Genomic DNA, 23,423 nt, shown 5'->3' with positions numbered 1-23,423 from the left:
AAGGGCTTGGGCTTTTGGTGGGACGGGGGACTCTGGAGGGTTGTGTCCAGAGGAGGGGCGTGGTCTCATCTGCCTTCTTGAAGGATCGCTCTGGCTGCAGTGAGGAGAAGGAGGACGAGGGCAGACGCTGGGAGGCCAGGAGGAGGCTTCTGCGATGGTTCGGGAGCATGGTGACGGGTCTCCTGTCCAGAGACTCCCAGCTTGAAATACAATCCCTGTGACTGATATTGCTATTATTACTACTGACAATATGTGTAGCTGGGGGACAGGAGTCCTGGAAACTGGGAAGCAAAGGCACCCTGCTGTTTGGTGCTCAGAGGGGCCTTCTGGGACCTCATCTCCCCCCAAACCCTTGGGATCCCCAATACCGCTCCAGTTTCGTTGGGGTTCATTCTTCTTCTGTGCACCCTGTGTGCCAGGCCTGGTTCTGGGCGTCAGGGATACAGCCATGACTCAACGCGGTCTTGACCTCGAGGCACGGACAATCTGGTGGGACAAATAGGTCTGCATGAGACAGCAAATCGGTAAAAAGTGCTCTGATGGGGAATAGAGGGTGTGGGGATGTGATGGGGGGATTATCCTAAACTAATTTGGGGGGTGGGGTAAGGGCGAGGGGGGTGACCTAGAAGGAAGCGAGCATGAGTAGGAGTTAGCAAGGGAGTGCGCTTGGGGAGGAAGGGGTCCAAGGCGGAAGGGACCTGGAGGTGGCCTGGAGGCGAAGGAGAGGGGGTTGTTCCCAGCAGCTCGAGTGTTTCCAAGTGACCACGTATGTTACCCGGGGCGGGGAGGGGGGCGTTGGGGATGGAGGGATGGCAGGAATTGAGTCAAGAGGGGCTCCATCCAGGGTTAGGACTTTATCCTCCTAGTTAACGCTGCCCTCCTTCAATGCCGCTGCTGCTCACACAGGCAACTTGTGACCCCAGCTCTGGCTGTCATGACTAGAAAGAGGGCCCTTCCCAACCCCCGGGATGGCCTCTACCACACAATCTGGGATGCTGAGATGGAAATACCCTTGGAGCCATCAGCTTTGTTTTCTAAATGGAGACACCGAGTCCCAGAACCAGAGATGATCCCACCAGGGATGTGCCGCAGAGCTCGGCCACGGTATAGAACTCGGGTTCTTTCCTGCCTTACACACCCAGAGGGTTTGTCCTTAAAGTTTTACCCTGTTGTTTGCACGAGCAGCTAAAGCCTGGCTAAAGCCCTCTGCATGGGCCTGGCACACAGTAGGTAGGCAGTTAATGTCAGGTCTCTTTCCTTTTATTTTAATGCAGTTAATGTCAGCTCTCTTTCCTTTTATTTTAACGCAGTTAATATCAGCTCAGTTTCCTTTCCAATCCTAGCTCCACCACCACTCCCTGGCTATGCAATCTTTGCACAGGAACTTGCCTTCTCTGGGCCTTCCCTGCTCGATGGGAAGGTGGGGTGAGAAGCCGCCTGGAGCATCTTCTAGGGCTGGCATTCTGAGAACAGAAAGGGACAAACAGTGATTTGGCTGCTAGGATAGTCACGTGATTCAGTTTCTGCTAAGATTTCTGCCTCCTCGAGTAGCCTGGGACATTGTGCTTTGCCTCCAGGCCTGGGGTACACATTGGAAATGGGGACACGGGGCCAAAAGAGAGCATCCGCAAGAGGCTGAGGTGGCCCCACTGTGTGTGTTTCCATTTGGTTTCATCCCTACTGAAGAGTCATTTCCGGGCCGGCAGCTGCCCGTCCCCTTTGAAGAGCCCTCGTGACAGCCGCCATCCATCACTGGCTTGGCATGACTGTTAAGTACCAGCGCTCCGTTCAGAGGGCTGCGAGAGGGGACTCTGAGAGGGGTCAGCCCAGGGCCAGGGAATTAGAAAGAGGCAATCAAAATAGAGGGACCGGAGCAAACTGGTTAACACACAGGCTGTGAGTGAGACGGCGCCGGGTCAAACCCCTGCAGAGTGGGACACTGCCACTCGGTGGCTCCATTCCACTCTGTGGGTTTTGATGGCAGATTCTTGTTCTTGCTTGGTGGGAATGGTCCCCTCCTACACCCGGGGCTCCTCCCAGCCTAAGGGGTGGGCTTGCCACCCTGGCCTGGACAATAGCACATTCCAATCCTTCCGTCCACGGAGAGCGGGTTGGAAGGTCACACAAATCCAAGCTGGTCCAATGATAGTTGGGTTTCTGTTGGGGTTGCTGCGGAGGTTGGGGTATATCCAGACTGTTTCTGGTCATCTTGCCTCCCTGAGGGAGAGTTTGCCCGAGAGTAAAACTATCACCAAAAGAGCACACCGAGAGATGGAGAAAGACAGATCACCGAGTGCCTGGATCCAGCCATGCCTGATGCTGCTCCCTTAGACTTTTGTGCTACATGAGCCTATATGCCGCTTTCATTGCCTTAAAATCGTTTCTTCCCCCATCTTGGATTGGTTTCATGTCAAGAAAAGTGATGAGTCCCCACTATGACACACATTAGACATGTGGTTTCACCTCTCTGGACCTCAAAGCTGGGTGGACTGCTCTCCCTCCGGGTGCTGAGCTCTGGCCACGCTGTCACTGGTGTCATCCGCGCTTCTGCCCGTGTCCCCACCGGACTGAGCCCTGTTGGGCTGGAGCTCAAGCGGCCTCAGCCCCTGCTGGTCACCGCACAAAGTGTAGGATGGGCACCGAGGGGGCTCTGGCCAATTTGGCAGGTGCCCCCGGGTTCCCGTGCAAGGGGTGCCCACCGTGCGGCTCTGAAAGGCTCTGCACGATTATCAGGCACAATCCTTGCAGCAAGGCTTATTAGATCTGCATCTATATATCGCTATCTATATTAATAACATTCCTACTATTTAAAGAACTATATTCTGATTACAAATGCAATGCATGCTCATTGCAGTAAATTGGGAAATTAAAAAAAAAAAAAGAAAGAAAACCCATCCATAATCCTATCCTTTGGAGATAATTACTGTTCTCATTTTTATGTATATCTTTCCGGACTCTTTTAAAACACATTCACACGTATGTTATTATTATTATTATTATTATTATTATATCATTAGGACTCATGTAGCAATATCAATTGCAACTCACCCAGTCTCTCCTGAACAACCCCCATGTTATACAGTATTCTTTGTTAATGTTTATCTTGACTGGCTCTATGGAATTCCATGATTAAAAAAAAACAACAAAACATTTCTGTATTTTGGCCATTCCCCTCCCAATTTGTGGCCATGCTAATTGATGTTTCTGGAACGTGCCATGTCGTCCCCTTTCTGGATCCTCACATGGCTCTTCCCACGTGGAGATCACTCCTTCTCTCATCCTTTCTTGATTCCAGTCACCTTTGAGATTGTAGCCTACGTGTGCCTCCTCCAGGAAGTCCTCCCTGAAGCACCAGTTCTGGAGCAGCACCCCTCCTCCCGCGGACCCCTCTTTTTCTTTCCTCACAGTGTGTGCTAAGGAGGTGCATCAGCAGCCTCCTGGCTGGACCGGGGGCTCCAAGGAGCCCAGGGTGGCATCTTCTTCGCGACGGTAACTGGCGCAGTGCGCTGCAAAGTGGGCTGCCCATATAAATTGGATGACCGTGGAAGAAACACTGCGACTCAGACCCTTGGAGCATCTTGGGGGCCAGCGCCGCCACCCCACTTGGTAGATAATGAGCTTCAGACTCCGAGAGGCCGTGGAAGCTGAGACGACGCAGAGCCGTGCGCAGAATCCGCTTTCCTCTGACTGCAAAGTCTTGTTGCCATTTTGCTACATAATCCTCCAGCCCAGCACCTGCCATTGCTTCTCCCGTTAGTTCCCCACCGCTTCCCAGCTCCTGGAAAAGGCCAGAGATGAGTAAAAACAGCTGGGGAAAGGGCTCTGTAACCTGGGGAGCAGAAGGCGTCACCTGCTCCCGCAGGAAAGGAGCCCAGAACACTCACATGATGCTGGCATTTCCCGTTATTTTCTTCTGGAGGAGAACTTGGCCTCCTTCCCTCATGCTGGGGACTCACAAAATCTGATTTGAAATCTACTCAAGTGTACATCAACCAACTTCCTCTTGGCACAGGCTGGGGAGCCTATAATTAGAGCAGATGCCATACCATTTAGTGGGTTTCATTCACACGAGCAGAAAGCGTGCTTGCAAAAGGGGGTGGCTGGAGAAGCAAACTCGGGAACATTCTCTGGACGCCTTGCACTTGTGGAGCGCCAAAAAGATGCCTTTCTAAGTTCAGGGATGGTGGCTGGCGGAACGTGGGTGGGGACGCCATCCTGGGGAGCGTCGTCCTTAGACACATCGATCTTGGGGTGGGGCTCTCATGCTCAAATCCCAGCCCCACGACTCAGGTAAGCAGCTCAGCTTCCCTGAGCTGTCGCCCATCGGGGCTGTCGGGCCATCGTCACCAGCCTCACAGGGTTGTGTTATCGAGGTCCGCGTGAGATGGTGTCTACATGAAACCACAGCGGGTGGTCCACAATCATGAGACTTATTATGATTAAAACCACCACCACCACCACCAAAATAACCAGCCACGTACTGAGCATTTCTCATGTCCCAGACCCTGTTCGAACACTTTACGTGTGTGAACTCAGTGTCACGGCACGTGGGAAGTCATATTCATATCTTCATTATACGTTTGAGGCTCAGGGAAGTCATGCCACGTGCTCCAGATCACACAGGATGAGAGTTTTTCACTACTGTTCCAAGGCGCGGAGGAGAACGTGACGGTAGAAGACAGCGTATGCGGTTGTCTCGTGGGCACCGTGGGCACGTATGAGCTCATCCGTGCCTGGCTCCACTGGGGACACAGAAAGGGGAGAGAGTTGGAGGCAGACTCATTTATTGGGTGTATCTAATAGGATCTGGGTGCTTTTATACGTATTGTTCTATTTTGTTCTTCATCCTGGGACATTGCAGGTGTGAAAGAATAGACTTGGAGAATGGGGTCTTTTGCCCAAGGTCATGTAGAGCCGTGATTCAAACCATGGTCAGTTCCATTACAAGTGAATTGCTCGCTGCAAGATCACCCGAGCCAGTCTGGACTCCTTCGGAGGCAGGGTGTAGCTTTTAAAGGGAAGAAGGAACTATGTTGGATCATCTCATTGAAAACTCTAGAAGCAGGCCTTCAGGCATGGCTGAATCCAGATGCCTTAATGAAGCACGGGCATTTATTTTTCAGCCTCTCTTTCCTCTGTGACGGCTTCATCCTCAAGAAGTCTCTCTGAGATCCCCACTGGCCTTTTGGTATCTGGTACTTCCCCACCTTTGACTCTGGAGTCATTATCTCATCCCAAGCCAGAAGACTGGGTGATTGGCTCCCGAGAGTCAGCGTCTTGGGACTCAGAGCAGAGCAGGGAAGGAAGAAGAATGGACTCAGGGTGGGGGACAAAAGGAGGAGAAACCAACACGCTCTCCTGCTTCCCGCGTCCAGGCTCCAGTCTTGGTTCCTTGTGAAGCTATGGATTTTCCGCCCAAACCGGAGACTTCCCTGAAGCTCAGTCTCTGTTCCAGGGACTGAATGTTCCTTACTGTCCCACACATTGACAGGGCCCTCCTCCTGATAAGCCAATCAGGAGGAAGCATGAAAGCCTTCCCCCTCTGGCTTGGGAATTTCTCTTTGTCACAGTCCAGTGCCCCACTCCTGATGCCTGATTCACCTCTTGCCTGTGTCCAGCGATCCCAGTGACTTCCTTGGGATCCATTTCTTTCTTGCTTGTACCCCAGCACCTAGCTCTTTCTTGGTCTACCACACCTATACGGCACCCATCCCCTAACACCCCCACCCCGCACCAGGCCTTGACCCTCTGGACCTCTCTGTCTTGCTCCTCCTTCTTCCCCGAAGTAGCACCAGGGACCAGCCCTTCTCATTCCTTCTATGCTTCCTTGGCTCTTGCCCAAGGGGGCCACCGCTTCCCCACTGCATGACTGCGGGCCAGTTGCCTTCTTCGGGCCTCAATCTTCTCAGCTGCAGAAATGGGGTGATTCCCTCCGATCGGCCGGTTATGATGGAAGCCTGAGTTAGGGATTGTATTTACAGCAACGTGAGCACAATATGTGAGGAATTATCAGGAGGGTCCGGGCTGCCGCGAGGCTGGATTTGTACTGATATCGTCCCATTATGAGTTGTCATGTTGAGTTTGCAGGAGGTGGCTGTACGCAATTCCACTCTCTTGCACTGTATGAAATATTCACCCGCCTCTCCTGGAAGGGATGGGGCAGAGGCAGCCAGGCCCCAGGCTGTGACTAATACAGGATGACACCAGGACCCAAAACAGAGCCTTGGGCTCAGCACAGAGGGGTGGGGCTGGGAGGTAGTGCAGAATGGAGGGAGGGGACGTGGCACCAGCAGTCGTCCAGGGTCCATTAGAGCCTCACCGCCCACCTGCTCTCAACAGGCAGAGACACATGGCGTGGGGGACACATGGCGTTGAATTGCGTCTTCCCACCCCCAGCCCAAATTCCTATGTTGAAGTCCCAGCGCTCCGTGCCCCAGAAGGGGACATCAGAAATGGGGTCCTTCCAGATGTAGTTGGTAAAGATGAGGTCATGCCGGAGCAGGGTGGGCCCCTCATCCGATACATCTGGTGTTCTTACAGAAAGGGGAGAGGAGGAGACAGACGCACATCTGGGGAGAGCTCCATGTGAAGACTGGAACAATGCTTCCACAAGCCAAGGAACCTGCCAGGATCTTGGAGAGAGGCCTGGGGTGGATCCTTCCAGTAGAGCCTTTGGAGGGAGCGTGGTCCTGAAGACACCTTGATTTCAGACTTCTGGCTTCCCGAAGGGAATTTCCAGATCGCCAGGGGGCCCAGGGGACTCCTGCATTTCAAGGTCAGCCAGAATTGACTTTGAAAGTGAGAACTGATGTTTCTAGAGGGAATTTAGTGTCGGAATCAGGGCTCTGGGGGTAGAATGCGGACACTCTCACTTCCTCGCTGTATGACACTGGGTGACCTTCTAATCTGCCCTGGCCTCAGTTTTCTCATCCATAAAATAGGGACAACGTGCTTCCGAGCATTTCTGGGAGATGACACAGCATGACATCTGTAAAGCACTTAGCCTAGTCTCTGGCACGCGGTAAGCATCCGAAACACGCTAGGTTTCTTCTTTGCTAGCGGAGTGACCTCGGGCAAGCCTTAGTTTTCTCATCTGCCAAAGGGGGCTAAAAATTCTGACTTCACATTTTTGTTAAAAGCGGTTAGTAAGGCATACAGACGTTTGTCCCAATAACTGGCAGATAGTCGGGAGTGAATAACTATTTACCTTCATTCTCCCCATTTCAGTTCCCTAACGCTGTGGTTGCCCACCTTGTGCTTGAATGCCTCTAGTGATGGGCGACTCATTACCTTTCACAATGTTTATTCTATAGGGAATGGAAACCTCACCCACAGAGTCCTTACCCAAAGAGACTTTCCAGAGTCCCATGCATGTGTTATGCTTAATTCTCAAGCTTCCATTTTATAGGTGAGGGAGCTGAGGTCGAGGGACCAAACAGGAAGGTTAGCCATAAGGTCTCCCAGCTCCGCCCATACCTACCCCAACCATGCCCTATCGTGCACACTCCAGCCGCCTCTTTTTTTTTGTCTGCCTGTTTCCTCTGGAAGCTTTGCGTGTGTGTGATAAAAGGGCAGGTGAGTGCGAGTGGGCGAGGGTGTATGAAGATGTGGGGATGTGGCTTGCTGCACGAGTCTCCTTCCTGGCCTCCCTCCACTTCCGCCATTGCCTCTTCTGGGCTGTGTCTTCAAACCGGAAGTGGCTCACACCAATTCTCGCTTCTAACTTGTAGCAGCTCTCCGGGATCCTGGAAAAGATCCCCAAGACTCTGGCTTGGACAAGTGCCCGCCTGACTGTGGCTTCTTTTCTAACCCCGTCTGGGGCTGTCCCACCCTCACCTACCTCACTCTATCTGGAAGCTTTCAAGTCTTCAGACAGACCATACCTATGGTCGCCTGGGGGCTGCCCTGTGCTCCTCTTTCAGTCTGGACATCATGTGGCTGCAAGCTTTCATCGTTTGGAGCCTGAAGAGCTCACCTCTTTCCAGGAGCTTCCCCCTGTGTCTCCCAGGTGGGTCAGTTCCCACCTGGGGGGTCTGCACCTTCCTTCACGGCACCTGCTCATTTCCACATCACCCATGGCTCCAAAGGCACTACTGTATTTATTCTCATGCCTGTTTGACGAATGCCTCTTATTCTGTGCAGCCTGAAATCTCCAGGGAAGCAAAGCCAATGCCTGTTCTTATTCACAGTTGGTCCCTTGGTACCTGGTAGGTGCTCAATAACTGTCTTTTGAATGGTCGAGTTTGTAAACGTGTGAGTTTGGGTGTGGGGTGTGTGTAACATGGGACATGATCATGTCTCCCCGGGGGACTGACCTAAGTATCAGGTTTGTAACTTTGAGATGACAAATTGGTGAGTGGCCAAAATCATGTCCCCAAAGAAACAATTAAGGAAACTGTATGTGTTAAACCTTGCAACGATTAGACTTGGATACTGTGGGATGTGTCAGTGTCCCCACTGACGATGAGGACTGTTCCCGATCACCATTATGCCCCCAGCATCTAGCTCAGTCTGACGCCGAACATAAACTTCAGTGAATATGTGCTCGATGAATGTCTAAAGAGAGAAGAATACTTAAGACAAGTGAGGTTCAAGTTGCAGGGTCACGGGACTTGTCTCGACCACAGAAAACTATGTCTCATATTTAGAGCTGTCCAGAGGTGACACAGACTTGGGGGATAGTGGGTGGCCTCCACGTCCCTTCCAGCTCCAAGACCTAGACTCTGGGACCGTTCCCCAGCTGGGCAGAAATGGACAGAAGACAGAGTGGTTTTGCCTCCCCTTGTAGGGAGTACTGAGGGGGGGGGGAGCAGGGGCAGAAATGACACAGCGGCTTCCCTCCTTGACCAGAATCTAGTCCTGTTTGTTTTCGATCTGGGCGTGGAAGCAGCAGGACACTCCTCGAGAAGGGACATCACCCCTCCTCCTTCTCTGTCCTCTAGCATGAGTCCTGAACAAGTCTGGTTGCTTGTTACTAAAGTCACAACAAACAATCAGGGGCCTCCTAATTAAAAGCCAGCCTGAGGTCTCTCTGCTCAGAGCTGGAGCTTGGCATCACCAGTATTTCTGAAAACAGAACAAAACAAAACAAAACTCATTGGTGGAGGCCTTGTTTTTTTTGAGGGTTGGGGAGGGGGAGAGAGAGAGAGAGAGAGAATCTCAAGCAGTGCAGAGCCTTATGTGGGACTTGATCTCACGAAATCAAGAGTTGGATGCTTAACTGACTGAGCCACCCAGGTGCCCCGAGAAAGGGCCACTTTAGAGGGGAAAGAAGACCCCGGGCATTTCCCCTGAGGTCACTGGGGACTGTCAGGGCAGGTTGTATGTTTTCAATGACACTCAAGTGGCAGCCAAGGATAGTGGAAATAATTTGGACTCAAACAGCTAGGGGTTAGCATCCCTGTTCCTCTGGGTGACCTTGAACAAGTCACTTTATCTCCTTGGGCTTTAGTTTTCTCATCTGCAAACTGAGGATAGCAATGATACTTACCTCCTACAGTTGCTATGCAGAGTGATTAAGTACAGTGGTGAACACAGAAGGTTCTGGATGGTCAGCAGCTTGCCTTGTGGGGGCAAAAGTGTATTTCTTACACTGAGGATCTCACATTCTTGAATTTCTGCTGCTTGGTCCTGTAGTTGCTTAAAAGTGGAGAAGTTCTTTTTTGGCCATTTTGAGTGAGCAATGTGGTCATTTATTTCACTCCTTGAGAAAAGAAACTGGCTTGAGGAATGTCAGCATGTCAGCAAAGGGATGGATGGCCTCAGAATCCATTTGGATTCATTTCCTCACTTTGAAGCTATGATGCCTGAGAGCCAGAGAGGGAAAGGTGCTTGCCCAGGGTCACATAGCCTGTGAACGCAGAATGAGGATCAGGACCCAGTTCTCCCACTTGCCCGGTTTTATTTATTTTCTAGCTGGTCACGGCAGTGGGCAGATGGCCATGGTCTAAGCCCTACTGTGGAGACTCGAAGCAGCCTCCCTTAGTCACTAACGCCGGGAACCTGGACATTCTCTTTCACCCGACGCCCGTGTAGAGCCGTGTCTCAACACAGAAATGTGAACATAACAAAACCACAGGCTGACAGCCTTGTGTGCGCAAACACAGCGATGGGGGAGGTGAGGGGGAAGGAAACGCTCTCTTGACTTCTGCAAGGAAAACAATTTTCTTTCTTGGTAACTGCAATTACTTGGAAACCACGTCAAAACAGCAGTGTTTCTCCGATAGCGTCTCTCTCTGTCTCTTTCCTCCCCGCCCTCCCTCCCTTCCCTGTCCTTTCTTCCTGTCTCACCAGCGTTCAAGGGGCCAAGGAAACCACAGGGCCATCGGGGGCCAAGTCCTCACCCTCACCCTCGCCCCCTCAGCTGAGCTGATGAATTTCTTTCCTCATGTGGGTCTCTACCAAGGCACGGCTTTTGTGTTCCATGTGTTTATAAGGCACTGAGCCCCTTGGGGCGCCTGGGTGGCGCAGCCGGTTAAGCGTCCGACTTCAGCCAGGTCACGATCTCGCGGTCCGTGAGTTCGAGCCCCGCGTCAGGCTCTGGGCTGATGGCTCAGAGCCTGGAGCCTGTTTCCGATTCTGTGTCTCCCTCTCTCTCTGCCCCTCCCCCATTCATGCTCTGTCTCTCTCTCTGTCCCAAAAATAAATAAACGTTGAAAAAAAAAATTTATAAGGCACTGAGCCCCGTATTGGTGGACGCTTTTGAGAAGCTCAGATGGCCCTTATCTCTGAGGAATGTTCTAGAAAGGTTGTCTGCATGAAGTGAGAGTTGCTGTTCATTCCAGTCATGGCATGGCCCCTTCCAACTTCCAACCTTTTTGAATAATGAACAGATAATACAACTTAGAAAAACAAAGGATACATCATTCACTAAACCGCAGACCACAGTCATTGGTAACTTTGGGGTCGCTGAGTTCCGTGACCGCTTGGACAACCGTGTCTCTACCTAAAACACCCAATTAACGGCCATATTCGCCCTTGTCTGATCATTGAATGGACTCGGGGGAGAGGTCACAGAGTCCAGCACACGGAGACCCTTTTGTTTGAAGCTCTGTTCAGCACTCTTTGCTCAATTACAGAACTAAATGTTTGAACAAATATTTCAAACTGAGCAGAAGGATAATTGTGTCAATGCAAAGTCCCTCCCAGGCCAAGAGAACGAGGATTTAATTTCCACTTCCGCCTCAACCAAACACGTTTCAAGTATGCATTTGTGACCTGTTTGGAGTTCGTGGCTCTGTTATTCCCATGTCCAGAAGTCCCGTCTGGCGGGTGTGACAGGCAGTAACCCAAGTGCTGAGATTCTCAGATCCTTGAGTACAAAGGACTGACCTCACTTGCCTATACAGTGCCAGACATACAGTAAGTGCTCAGGGAGCAGATGATGAACGAATGAATGGATTTCAAAAGGAAAATTGAATTTAAGCTCAATGAAGGCAGGAATTCATGCCTTTTGGCTTTTATTTTTTCCTCTTGAAAACTCAACGTTGAGAACGACGCTTGGTATGTAGTCGGTATGGCACACACTGACCATTTTTTGCATGTGGGAGTGTGGGCGGGCAGTAAAGGAATGAGTGAATATGGGAGCAAGGGCTCCCTTTCTTTTCTAATTGTGTGAACTAGAGAAAGTAATTTGTCTTTTTTTAATAGGTGAGGAATGGAGGCCCCGATGAAATGATTTGCAAGGAGTTGTTGGGCGAAGTGTAAAATGATATACACATTTGTATTGGTTATAGACTGATACAATAATGCCGGGGAAGGGGCGCCTGGGTGGCTCATTCAGTTAAGCACTTCTTGATCTCAGCTCAGGTCTTGATATCAGGGTCGTGAGTTCAAGCCTGGCATTGGGCTCTGTACTGGGCATGAAGCCTACTTAAAAAAAAAATGCCCAGGCAGAGTACATGAAAAGGTGCTCAGTATAGCTAATCATCAGAGAAATGCAAACCAAAATGACAATGAGATGTCACCTGGTCCCTGTCAGAATGCCTAACATCAAAAACACAAGCAACAAGTGTTGACGAGGATGTGGAGAAAAGCGGACCCCATGCACAGTTGGTGGGGATGCAAACTGGTGCAGCCACTCTGGAAACAGCATGGAGGCTCTTCAAAACAAAAACAAAAACAAAAACAAAAACAAAAACAAAAACAAAAACAAAAACAAAACTACTTTAGGATCCAGCAATTCCACTTTTGAGAATTTATCCAAAGAAAAGGAATATGGCATCTTGTGGAGATATCTGCACTCCCCTGGTCATTGCTGTGTTACTCACAATAACCAAGTCATGGAGAAGACTTGAGTGTCCATCGATAGATAGATGGATGAAGAAGTTGTCACACACACACACACACACACACACACACACACACAGGAATAGCATTCAACAATAAGAAGGTAATCCTGCCATTTGCAACATGGATAAATCTTGAGGGCATTATGCCAAGTGAAACAAGTCAGACGGAGAAAGACAAATACTGTCTGATGTCTCTTACATACAGAATCTGAAAAAGCCAAACTCACAGAAATAGAGAGAAGAATGATGGTTACCAGGGGTTAGGGATTGGGGGCAATGGGGAAGTGTCAGTCAAAGGGTACAAACTTCGGGTATAAAATTGAAAATATTCTGGGGATCTAATGTACAGCGTGGTGATTAGAGTTAGTAATACTGTATTATATACTTGAAAGTTGCTAAGAGAGTAGATCTTAAGTGTTTTCACCACAAAAAAGAAATGGTAATTATGTGATGGGACAGAGGGATTAGCTAACGCTATGGAGGTAATTACTTTGCAATATACGTCTATTTAAATCAACATGTTGCACACCTTAAACTCACACAATGTTATATGTCAATTATATGTACCTCAATAAGGCTGGAAAAAATAATGCTGTGAACCAACCCAAGCATCAGCAGTGTATAGCAATAATGTTTAGGGCTCAGGCAGGCTGGGCTGGGCTGGGGGGGGGGTGTCCTTCTGGTCTTTGCTGGGCTCGCTGGCTCGTGGGCTGTGTGCTGTCCTAGGCTGGCCCCCTGCTGAGATGGTGGCTCAGCCCCATCCTCCAACAAGCTAGCATCCCGATTTGCTAACGTCCCGATGGCCAAAGCTAGTCTCACACAGAACCAAGCTCAGAATCACAGTACAAAGACTCTTCAACATGACGTGGCGAAGCGCATGGACGCAGTTCCTATTTTTGCAGCCCACTACAAAACGCAGACGATCTAAAAATTTTCCCCAGCAGGGCAGACCTCGCACACGGCAGACATAGTCGAGTGTTGACTTGAAACAACCAAACATCTCAGGGGCCACGGGTCTTAGAGGATACAGATGCCTGGCACAGAGCTGGGTTCACAGGCCTATGGATTGCCTGCCTTTCCATCAGGTGACTGCCCTCGGTCCAATCAGCTCTGGCGAGGGAAGGTCAGGGGTCATGTGGTACAAACATGGCTGCCTACAGTCTAAGTTCTCCCTCCCAAGACTCTGGTCTTTTTTTTTTTTTTTTTCTGCCTTGGGCCAAAAAGAACCCCAGAATCTGGGGTGAGGTGAAGGGGAATTAGTTTCCTTCTCTGCCCCTGTTGTAACAGATGCTCTGGAGGAAGTGTTAGCTGAAGCCGGGGCCATGTCTGACACCATGGGTCGGGTGCAGTGGCTTCAGAAGCAAGGTGGGAGAGAGCTGCAGGGTCCTGGGAATATTCGGGTCTGGGAGAAGGTTATCTTGAGCATCTAAACTCCCCCATCTAAACAGTGGGCTTTTATTTTATTTTTTTTTTCAACGTTTTTATTTATTTTTAGGACAGAGAGAGACAGAGCATGAACGGGGGAGGGGCAGAGACAGAGGGAGACACAGAATCGGAAACAGGCTCCAGGCTCCGAGCCATCAGCCCAGAGCCTGACGCGGGGCTCGAACTCACGGACCGTGAGATCGTGACCTGGCTGAAGTCGGACGCTTAACCGACTGCGCCACCCAGGCGCCCCAACAGTGGGCTTTTAATATTGTGTCGTGTTTATTCATCCCTTTGTCCTCAATACCCAACACAGCATCAGAAGCAAGGATTCAGCGAATGGAGTTAATTTAAGAATTGATATGATTTGCCTGCTCTGGGGAGAATCTTTTTCTATAGGAGAAATCTAAAAGCAAAAGTGGGTGGTCAGAGGCAGGTCGACACCTCAGGAGGGTTGGGCTGTTGGCATTGTGGCTATGCCTCTTGCGAAGGGTGATAGACCTTTAGCTACTAGTTATGGAGAAATGCCACCCAATGTCAGTGGTGCTTAGCCTGCCTTTCTTTTCCTTGGGTTCTGCACGGGGCCCCTCTGCCTGGAGAGTGCCTCAAAGACCAGTCACCACCCTTTTCAGGAGACAGAGAGACTAACTTTGGCTGACTTCCGGAGGAAGGACCCACTCAGCCCGGCCTTACTGGCCCTCCATTTTGTCTCTTCTCTGGGTGACGGGTAAACAATAGTCTAAGAGACTGAACTTCTTCAGGTCAGTGTTGAAACCCAAAGTCCACCATTTAGTCGGCATGTGACCTTGAGCTGGGATTTTTCCTTTTGAGCCTCAGCTTCCTCATCTATAAAGTTGGTATGACAGTAGCAGAGCCCATCTTGTGAAGATTGTGTTGGCAAACTAGGGCAAATGCTTGGTCGTTAATAGGCCGAATACTTATTGAGAACTGGCTAGAGACTAGCACTTGAGAGATATGATAGAGATAAAAACAGGCATGGTGTCTGTCTGTGCTGGATCTAGGGTGGCGGTGGTGATGGTCAAGACAGACCTCGCACACAGAAATGTGACATTGTGATGTGATCACTGCCATGAAGGGTGGCGCATGGATCCCTGAGAGGCCCCAGTGACGCGTCCGACCTCATTTGGGAGGTCAGAGAGTGCTTCCTTGAAGTAGTGACTCTTGGGCCAAAATCTGAAGAAGAAGCACTCAATCCATGTATCATTATTTTCTTCTTTCTCACCTCCAGAGGTCAAATCGTGAGCGGGAAAGACCAGGATTTAGCTTTGAGCACTGGTTTATGTCCCAGACAATTTGCATGTTACTATCTTGTTTGATCCTCTAGCAATTCCCTGGAACTGGGGAGGATTGTGATTCTCATTTGGCACACGGAGTCTCAGACACGTGACGTCATCTTTCAGAGGAAGAGACAAAACAGAGGCTGAAATCCAGGTCTTTCAGACTCCAGAGGTCTTTTCCCCTATAGACACAGCAGTGTGGTTCATGCCTTTGTGGTATGATTGTCAGCTAGAAGGAGCCTCTGCAGAGCCCCAGCAGTGTGGTCTGCCCAACCCCTGTCTGCCCAAAGGTTCAGTGCCTTGAACACAAGCATTAGCCTGGCAGCCCTTCCAGTCTTCTTGGTAGAAACTTCTCCCCTTCTTTCATAGGGGCCAATAAAATGGGTCAGCTCCCCATGAGCGGAGACAGATTTAAAATCTTAATCAAAAGAGAGATTGAGGGAGCATGTTCATCGAAGGCAAGATGAAGAAGACACCTAGAACTTTCTGCCTTCCCCCGCCCCCCCCCCCCCGCCATAATGTGGAAGAGGGTCAGAATCTTAGCAGCCATCTAATTCAACCCACTCATTTAAGGATTAAGAAACCTTGGGGCGCCTGGGTGGCGCAGTCGGTTAAGCGTCCGACTTCAGCCAGGTCACGATCTCGCGGTCCGTGAGTTCGAGCCCCGCGTCGGGCTCTGGGCTGATGGCTCAGAGCCTGGAGCCTGTTTCCGACTCTGTGACTCCCTCTCTTTCTGCCCCTCCCCCGTTCATGCTCTGTCTCTCTCTGTCCCAAAAATAAATAAACGTTGAAAAAAAAAATTAAAAAAAAAAAAAAGAAACCTGAGGCCCAGAGAGGGTTAGGTGTTTGCCCAAAGGCACACAGCATGTAACTAACAGCACAGGGACTTGTGCCAGGGTTTCTTAATTGCTCTTGTGACTTTTTCCCCCCTCGGCAGCATACTCTTTCTAGTTTGGGGGGCCCTTAAAATCACCTCCTAAAGGAAGGCAGAAGATTTATGGGTTAATAAACATTTACAATGAGCTGCTGAAAAAACAGACTCAGGTAGACAGGAATTATTCATTCAAATTAACTATAAATTAAGATCAACCTAATTTAGGCCTATTAAAATGGAAAGCATATTATCTCTCATTCAAAGGAATTTGTATTTGATGCAAATAGAGCAAGTTCCTAAACTTTAGAAATGTTCTTGGATTTTTCATCTGCGTAGTTAACCAATGGAGAACAGGCCCCCCATTTAAAAACAGGGGAACATAAGGAACAATAATTAGTTATGTAAATAATGTGGCATTCTTGTTTATAATTAGTTCAAGAATAAAATAAAATTCACGCATGTCACAGGACTAATTTTCGTATGCAAATGAACAATCAAAATTATAAACGGTAATAATGCAGTTTGGGAGATGTGACATTCTCAATTTATTACCAGAGGTGCCAGTTCCAGCTGATGATGGCTGACATTGGGAGATTTCAAAGGTGCCCAGACCTGGAAAATTCTCACCCATCAAAAGGAAAAAATCTAATGGAAATATTTTCACCCGTTTTATGTTGCTCATGGTCACAGTGCACCCAGGGCTCCCCCATGGCTGAACAGAGTTGCCACACTGGGGAAGAAGGGGTCTGGCAGAATCTTTGAACACATGGCTTTGGAATCTGGCTGATGGAAGAAGCCAAGAGAAGGCACCTTAACCTGGGTTCTGGACTACATGTGTGACCCTGGGTAAGCCATCTGCCCTTGCTAGGTCTTGATTTCCCCATTGAAGATGGAGGTTTTGTTAAAGAGGAGGTGGGAGTTTTGGAATCTGACAGATCTGGGTTCGAACCTTGGTTCTACCACTTGCTAACTGCAGGGCTTTCGTTCTCATCTTTCTGCACTTACGATTCTTTGTCTCTAAGGTGACAATAATATTCCCTATCTGCAGGCAGTGCTGAATCACCTCAAAGAAGGACTAAGTGCATGTTTGGGGTCCCAGAAAAGCACAGGAGTAGATTAAGCCTAGAAAAAGGATGCTTACATTTTGGCCTTCGTGAGAGCTTTATGCCACCATGAAAAATAATTTGAAAGTATCTAGTACTTTTAATACTTTTAATTGAGAATTATAGATAGAATGTGTGTATGTATTATGTATAGAAAGGGTCTTGCGTCTCGGAGAACTGTGAGTAAATGCAACCCCATGTGTGAAATAATGAACACAATACTTAGAAGTTAGAGCTTTTTAAATTGTTGTGGTAGTTATTGTTAAACAAGTGGGTTCGATTCAATAATCCTTGAGATCTCTTTATCTCCAACCTTTTAGGATTCTGTGCAGGGGGAGGACATTTAGGTGCAGGTAAGAACTGCATCAGGACCCACAGGGGCTGATTGGAATTTCCTAAGGAGGATGGCCCAATACATTCTGGAAAGTGGTGACAGAATCCATTGAGGTTGGTGGTGTGGTGGGACACAGTGATCTGATTCCATGGATTCTAGGACATTTCTCCTAGAACCCAGTACCTGACACTCTGCAACCAGAAATCCATGCCTGCTAGCTCTCAAGACTGGGAATATATATTCATGATGTCACCAAGAAGATGTGCATCATGTTTAGTGAGATTTGCCTATCTATTCATCCATCCATCCACCCATCCATCCATCCATCCATCCAAACATTAAGATGGTTAACTGTGCACCAGAAGGTGGATAGAGACTCCAGTCTCCTTTAGCTGGTGGCACTCCAAGTTTGGGATGGAAATGAGATACAGAGATTCAGATACCCAGATTCAGAGAGTTGAAGTGAGTTGCCTAAGGTCACACAGTGACACAGCATGTTAGAGATCAAGCCATGCCTTATCCCCTGGTCTTTGGAATTCTCGATGGGCTAGGGTCTGCTTCACTGTGGCTTCAGGTGACTGATCCCCTCTTAGAAGTCCTCACTAGACAGTTGTGGGAAGAGGGAAGATGAATGTTCTCCTAGAGTTGTCTTTTCACTCCTTGCCCCAGGAGGGCACCCCCTCCTGAGCTCCTTGCCAGGTCAGCCTGAATTTAGAGCAGCCTGGGTGGGCCCTCTCTGCCAACATGCACAGCTGTCAGGCTTCCAGGAGTTTCCTGTTTCCAATAGCAGTGGGGGGCCCTGCAGGATTAATTGCTTCTCCAGCTCCCAGCAGGGAGGCATGAGGCCAAGACAGCTTAGCTTGGTTAAGAATGAAGGGGAAGGCACACAGGTGGCAGAGAACAGGCCTTCTTAGCTCAGGGGGCTCTGTGGGTCCAAAAGAACCTATGTGGGCAGAAAAAGGCTTATTGCCAGTAGAGAAGATCATGGAGGGCCTCACTTCCTCTGGGAGGAAGGCATCAGAGCCCAGGGTCCTCTTCCCCATGCAGTTCCAGAATTACACAACTGGAAAATGCTCCCTAGGAGAACCTGTTACTGCCCTTTGTTGTTTTTATGTGGACTTCCTCCCTGTCCTCCTTTCTATTTTTCCTCAATTATTTTTGGGCACCCGCTGCTTATCATGCTCTGGGAATATAAACATGATGCAGGCAGATTGAGTCCCTGACCCCACTGGGCTGGAAGTCTCAAGGGGGGAGATGGACATCATCGAATACTGGAACAAATGAAGACATCTTTACAAGCTGGGCTCAGTGTAATGTCAAGGAGACATGGGTTTCCCTGGGGCAGGGTCTGACCTCTGTGAAGCATTGGCCAGGACCAGCTTTCCTGAGGAAATGACATTGACTTTCAGGACCAACAGCTAATAGGGCAAGGAGTCACTTCACCTCTCCAGCCTCAGTCTTCCTGTCTATAAAATGGGATAACAGTAACACCTGCATTCTAGGATATTTGTGAGGATGAGATGAGTTGAGACAGGGGAAGATGCATAGCATCTTCCTGCTGTGTGTGTGTGTGTGTGTGTGTGTGAGAGAGAGAGAGAGAGAGGAAGAGAGGGAGAGAAAGAGGTATGAAGAGGGTTGTACAGAGAAGGTGGTACCTGGGCCAAATCTTGAGTGGTTAATGTGAGTTTACAAGAGAATGAAGGAGGGGAAGGGTGTTGGAAGTAGAAAGAGTAGCAGGTGCAAAGTGACACAAGTATAAGAACAAGTGTCATCTGTCCTGTTGTCTGATACCTGGAGACATTCAAATGAGCACATGGGGCAGATCTCCAAACAAAACAAGCTTTAATAGCACAATACTATTGTTCCTGAGACCAATAACAATGAAAATAATAACAGTGACCACAAAAGCAATAACAACCACCACGCAGAGGGAAGTTACACTTTGCCAGGTACTGTGCACGGCTGACTTCATTGATGTGCTAAAGACACGTCCTGCACATTCTGTTGTGTGTCGTGTGGCTTGATGCCCAATATTGTGCAGGATAGTCAGGTAAGGAACTGAGGTTAAAATCGTGGAGAAATTTTCTGTTAGGCTCGGAAGGGAGAACAGGCTATCTTGGGCAACATGAGTGGTCCAGACACATTTTTCCTTTCTTTCTTTTTTTCTGGAGAGTCAAATTAAGATGGAAATATTAGGGAGTTTAGCCCAGTCAAAGATGATTGTGCAGTGCTCTAGGGGGTGATGAACTCCCTGTCATGGGGATATTCAAGTGTAACCTGGCTAGTTCCTTGTTGGGGATGTTCTGAAGGCAAACAGAGGAGAAGAGTGGAGATTGTACTAGGGGGCCCCTGGAACCCCTCCACTTCTGAGAAGCTATGGTTTTAGGAAGACACATGGATCTTCTTCTGGGAAAGGTTTTTACAACCATAGGAAACATTACTGTCTTTGCAGATTCTGTCTTGAGGAGGCTTGAATGTGAGCCGCATGCCTGCAGGGGCATGGATGCCTTACTCTCTCAACTCCTTTCCAGCCCCCAAGAATCATGGTAGTCTCTGCTTGCAACCCCATCTGAAACCATACCGGGGCACCCTCACCCCCTTCCAAACTGCTGTCATGGCTTTGTAATGGTCTCCCAGCATGCTTTTCATCCTGCTATGATCTATCCTCCACTTAGAAGCCAGATCTGTAATTTAAATGGAAAATCTGATATAATTTTTCCCTGAAGTTTCAACTTATGACCATGGCCCTTCACAGCCCAACCAGATCTCCTCCACCTCACCCACCTAGTATGTATGAGCCATACTTCCTCCCTCTGAGACCCTTAAACACTCAAGGCCTTCACATGTTTTTTTCCTGGAGCCTTCTCCTTTCTAAGGCTTTACAAGGCAAGTTCTTTCCTATCATTAAGTTCCTAGCTCAACCATTACCTCAGAGAGGTCTCTCTGACCCCTCCCCAGTCACCCACCATTATTGCCCTTTCGATTTTTCCTTTTAGCACTTAGTAATGCATCCCTAATCCCACCTACCATTTAACATGTGCATGGTCTCTGCCCCCTACTAAAATTTAAGCTCCTTGACAACAAGGACTTGGTTTTCTTGCTCATTGCTGTCATATCTCCAGTGCTAAGGTCAGAGTCTGGCTCAGAGTTGGCCCTTAAAAACATGTGTCAACCAGGTTGTGATCTCACAGTTCTGAGATTAAGCCCTTCATTGGGCTCTACACTGAGCATGGAACCTGTTTAAGATTCTCTCTCTCTTTCCCTCTGCCCCTCTCCCCTGCTCACACATGTGCTCTCTCTCTCCCTCTCTCTCCAAAGTTGTGTTGACTGAATGAATACTTGCATGGGGGCAGCACTTGGCTATATGTAAAATGTCACTGTTTATCTAGGAAATTCTCTTAAAGTGTATTTATTTTGAGAGATAGAGAGAGACTGTGAGCATGGGAAGAGGGGAAGAGAGAGAGGGGAAAGAGAATCTCAAGGAGGCTCAGCACTGTCAGTGTAGAGCCCAATGAGGGTCTCTATCCCATGCACCTCGAGATCATGACCTAAGCGGAAACCAAAAGTTGGATGCCCAGCTGACTGAGCCACCCAGGCTCCCCTAGGAAATTCTTTTAGATGGACCTTCTACTATTGGATGTCCTCATTTTAGGGATGTGAAATAAGAATAGTCATGGGGCGCCTGGGTGGCTCAGTCAGCTGGGCATTTGATTCTTGATTTTGGCTCAGGTCATGATGTCACAATTTGTGGAATCAAACCCCGACATGGACTCTGCACTGACAGTGTGGAGCCTGCTTAGGATTCTCTCTCTCCCTCTCTCTGCCCCTTCCCAGTCACACACATGCACACGTTCTCTCTCTCTCTCTCTCTCTCTCTCTCTCAAAATAAATAAATAAACTTGAAAAATCCACAAAATAATGTTCTATTAAAAGAAAGAATAGTCAGGCTGCCAAGCCAACTTGGATTTGGTCTCATTAGTGTTCCTTCACACAACACATATTTGTGGGGGCCAAAAATAGACAAATCACATTAAACTTAAGATTAAAATTGAGAATGTTTGTTCATGGAAAGGCACCATTAAGAGAGTAAAAGGTAAGAAATAGAGTGATAGAAGATATCTGAAACATGTAACAAATCTTTCATGCCTAAACTATATAAAGGACTCTCACAGTCAAGATAAGAAAGGCAGGTAATCCTACCGAGAAATGGGCAAAAGACTTGAACAGGCACTTCATCAAAATGGATATCAAAATGACCGATAAGTTCACCTGCTCAGTTTCAGGAGTCCACAGAAAAATTGCATATTAAAAATCACAATATGAAACCACTGCTCACACACCAGGATAGTTAAAATATTTAAAAGGCTAGGAAATACCCAGTCTTGGTGAGAATGTGGAGTATGTGGAACTATTTTATATTGCTTGTGGGAAACTAAGTTGATAACAATAGTTTGGAAAATCTGTTTACCATCATCTACTAAAGCCAAACTTATGCATACCCTGTGATCCAGTAATTCCACTTATTGATATAAATCCAGCAGAAATATATACACATGGGCACTAACAAACTTGCAAAAGAATATTTATAGCAGAAAAATTTGTATTAGTCTCAACAAGAAAGAACCCAAATCCTCACAATGGAAGCATGGCAATCATCACACAGTAGAAAACTAAGAAACCATGACTGTGAACAAACCACAAAGACTTATGAAAACATGGATGATCCACAAACATGATTTTGAGTGAAAGGAGGCAGACCCAAAGGAATACATAGCATGGGAGTCTACCTGTGTCAAGTTTCAAAGCTGGGCAAAGTAATCTGTGTGTAAGGGGTTAGGAGGGTGGTTATTCTTTGGTGAGGGTAGTGGCCTGGGAACATGAGAATTTACTGGGAATTGGGAATGGTGTAGGGGGGAATGTTGTGTGTCTTGAGCCCAGTGCTGGTTATATACACATTTTGTTTGGAAAAATTCATTGAACTACACACTAAGACATGTTCACCTTTCTCCAGGCATGTTATGTATTAATAGAATTTATTTGGAAATGTTCAGGGGGTCCCACAAGGGGCAAACTAGGCTTGACTCTGGGAGCCATCAAAATCAAAAGAGGGGCAGCCCTTGTCATCATGAAATGGAGTGTTCTACATTCTAGTGATGCCACAGTCTTGCTGGGTGGCTTTGGGTAAGAGACCTCATTTCCTTTTTCTATAAATTGAGACTCGTGACTCCGTCCCCCCATCAGACTCAGCTGCTGAGTTCCCCTTCACCACTCCCATCTCTCCACAAAGAGACAAAGCCTCCTCACCATATGTCTCTTTGTTTATTTCCACTCAGAGCTACGTTTCAAATTCTGGCCGGAAAGGCAAGGCAAGGAGTTCCACGTCTGTGAATCCCACAGCCCTCCTCCTGAGATGTGCAGGGGGAGTATGAAATATTTAAAAGCTCAAATTGAAATCCTGTTAGCTCCAGGTCTGGTAGAGCCAGGTTCTCCAGCCTCAGAACATCAGTATCTGTTTGCTGGTGTCATTTAGGGACCCCGGCTTTCCAAACCATTGACTGAACCTTTCTGTCAATCCAACACTTTTAGGGTAATTTAACTTAATAATACCTTTGTCGGCACCGGCGCCTGTATCTGAAGGGTGATTACCATAGAAGTTATTTTAGGTTGTTTAATGGAATGTAGTAAATTCTCAATTGACAGGGCAGATCCTCAGAATGGCTTTTCAAAGTGTTTACCTTTCAAAGCTTCCCCCCCCTTCACTTTACCAAACTTACTACTTTGAGCTGGTGAAGACTTCATAAATTATTAGCAATTGTTCTCCCCCCGTGTTCACATGCATCATTAATTCTTTGTAAAAAGTTCAAACTGTCCGGGGCTTAATTGTTATCACTGAGAGAATGGCTGGAAATGGATGCGGGCTCTATTATTTCTGTCAGAAATTTTGACTTATTGCACTTGATATTTTACCCATCACATCATATTGGAGAGAGAGAGAGGGAGAGAGAGCAAAAAGAAAAGGGGAGGGGAAAAAAGAACATAAATGCTTCTCCTTGAAACAAAAAAAAAATAATAATACATATATTTCTGGGGAGAAAAGTC

Source organism: Lynx rufus, unplaced genomic scaffold (genome assembly GCF_022079265.1).
Source record: "Lynx rufus isolate CCGP_SWC_20201006 ecotype Redwood Valley unplaced genomic scaffold, mLynRuf1.p SCAF_24, whole genome shotgun sequence".
Taxonomy (NCBI): domain Eukaryota; kingdom Metazoa; phylum Chordata; class Mammalia; order Carnivora; family Felidae; genus Lynx; species Lynx rufus.
Note: the sequence above shows the minus strand (reverse complement) of the source record.